The following is a 3,136-nucleotide window of genomic DNA, read 5'->3' as shown; positions in this document are numbered from 1 at the left end:
GATTCAAGCAGGAAATAATAAGGTATTGGCATGGTTTTATGGAAAGTCATATCCAAGGGAGTCTACACTTCCTTTGCATGCACATCATAATCAGGCTTCAAATTAGGGGAGGGGGGGGAGGGGGAGGGGGCACAACCGTCCCACGCCCCCTTTCACTTTGCTTCACCTGACATCAGGGACCCAATCTTGCATATATTTAGTACACAATATCATGCCCACCTTTCAAATCTTACACCAAACATGCATGAGAGAATTGTGATAATATTATTTAAATGTTTGACAGATATTTTTCAGCATTGTGCTGCCCCCCCCCCCCCCTTCTTAAATAATACTTGATCTGTCCCTGAACATCACGAGTGGTAGACGAGCCATAGTCACCGAATATTTCCTGAAGTGGCATTTATAGAGAGTATATAAAACCAGATGTTTGTTTCCTGTTTATGGTAATTTGAAGCTAGTACACGTATCAACCATCATCACAACACGTGGTTATCCCATAATAAGCATTCCCCATTGATATGTAGGAACAGAAACACAATTAAGAGCTATTACTTTTAATAAAGAAAGAAAAATAGTTTCTATTGAGTATCAAAAGATAGCAATCACATATTGAAAGGGACACTTGGAGCGATTGTTGCCAGATCAAATGTCGGATCACCCTATTTCCCAGATTAATCTGCTTCCTAACTCATGGAACCAGCACTTTACTAAAACTTAACCCTAACCCTTAATCTAACCTAAAATCCAAAGGTGAAGGAATAGGCTATTGAATTGCCTTAAATTCATAATAGATTTTTTGGTGAAAATCTTTGTCATCGTACAAAGACATAGAAATACAGAAAAAAGGAACACATTTGACAACATATTTTCAGCAAGATACTGCACACGATTGAGCCAACACAAACAAGGAAAAATCAAAAGGAGTTTACAGGTCGAAGTCAAATAGCAAGTTGGCTTGTACTTAGAACACAGGAAGACTGAACATAAAGGTGCTTCTAACAGAAGACTGTTATCTACTAACAAGTCTGGTAGTCAAGATCATAAAAACAAAGTATAAACAGACATAAAAAGAAACAAAGACAGGAACAAAGATCAGCTAACGGTGAATGGCATTGATCTACATGATGACAAGTACTCTGGTACAACATCTCATTGATCCAGGCTAACTCGGTACAGTACTAGGGTCCACTCGGACTCGTCGAAAATGGAGCTGAGCTTATGCAAGAGAACTGAACAGAATGCAAATAATTTGGAGACTTTTGTGTATTAATCATATCTTCTCAAACCAATATTCAAGATTATATGAGAGGAATAGTCACCTAAAAAGGAAATGTTGAAAACTTAAATGGATGAAATTCCCAATACATGAAATTTATGACATATTTACAGGTGAGGGTCCTATTTCACAAAACTTGTCATCAGTGACAAACGACAGTTTTTGTTTTAAGCTAGTGAAATCCTTGCTTCTGATTTGTTATCAGCAGATATGTCATTGATTTTTGGCATTTGTCATTGAAAAGAGCCTTTGTGAAATGGGTCCCAGGAGTGTAGTTTGCATTTGTGCTCTTGATACCTTATCGCCAAGCGAGACCAAGTTAGCTCTAGTGACGAGTTAGCCTTACCCCCATTTGAAAACTTATTCATCTTGAGTTTGGGTAATAATAATAATTTTTCACAGAATCAAAAGTTGAAGTGAATATTAAGAACATCACATAAATCATCTCTGCCGGATGATCTCTTAAGAAAATGTAATATAAGAGTAGTCTGATGAAAGAAGAAAAATAGAAGAAAAATATTTTCTTAAGATTTTTTCCCAAAAGTGATATGAACCAAAATTTACCTCTTTCAAAGCTATGTCTTAACATGAAATGAAAATGAAAATGAAAACAATGTTCTCTTGCTCATGACAAGTCAATTGACTCTTTGACCCTCTGATGATAGCAGTATGTATGACAACAGTTCTACGTTTAGCTACTCATACTCATTTAATTATAATATAGTTACTCTTGCAGAGTTGAGTACCTCAATATCTAATGGATTCCATTTTTATATGGAAATAAAATAAAACCATGACATGATTCTTAATTTACTCTTATGAACGGTGACCTTCATATACACAATTACATATTTACAGATAGTCATCAAAAGCTGGAGGTACGAAAGACTCAAGGAAATATGAACATTTCAGATGTTTAGTACTCTTGCATTATATGCACACAACACACTTATTATTTGTTTTAGATGAAGAGAAAATTGCCTACATTAGACATTTTATCTCAAAGATTCTCCTTTAAGTCAATGTTATTGCTTTTTCATTAAATGACATGATAATGAAATAGACAGGCCTCTTTGCATATGTGTACAATCTATGATACAAATGCTGTCAGTAGTCAGTAATGTACATTGAAATGGTGCTTGAAATGACATACTTTAAATCATTTACTCACATGAGCTCAACTGCATCAATGGAAGGGTTATAATGCCATTAAGAACATGGCTTTCTACTGTATACCTATAATTCGTCGCTGTTTTCACGAAGTGACGGTAGTGAAAAAAAATTGCATTCACTTTGCGTGACGAATTTCCTCACTACCGTCACTTCGTGAAAACAAGGACGAATTGTCTCATTAAACTCACATATCACTCCAAAAGAAGCTTTTTCAGAAGAGCTTACGATACTTTTAGCATCCCAAAATACTTCTAGAAATGACTGCTCTGTGAAGAGATTATGTTACTGCTATGGATAATGGCGTAGCCAGCATGGGCACATCCACTCAGGGGGCACTGGAACCATTGGGGGAACCAGTCCTTCTCAGAAAATGAAATGCTAATTGACAAGGTCACCAATGAGGGGAAAGGAGCAGTCCAGGGGTGTTTCACAAAGACCCTAAATCGAACCTAACTCTAAGTTGGACTTAAACATTATGGAGAGCCAGTTGTAGCATTAAAATAAAATGTATTCAAAACCAATAATTCAAGTATTTTGACTTTTCATAAATTCTACATCACGAACATGAAATCTCCTTGATAACAGAAAATATGAATGATTTGAATCAACATTTTATGCTTTTTAGAATAACTCTTACAATATATTTTCATAGATGCTAACTGCTTTCCATAGTTGCTAAGTCCAACT

This window comes from Strongylocentrotus purpuratus, unplaced genomic scaffold (assembly GCF_000002235.5).
Source record: "Strongylocentrotus purpuratus isolate Spur 01 unplaced genomic scaffold, Spur_5.0 spur5_scaffold_7, whole genome shotgun sequence".
NCBI lineage: Eukaryota > Metazoa > Echinodermata > Echinoidea > Camarodonta > Strongylocentrotidae > Strongylocentrotus > Strongylocentrotus purpuratus.
The sequence above is the reverse complement of the archived record's forward strand: the minus strand, read 5'-3'. Positions refer to the sequence as shown.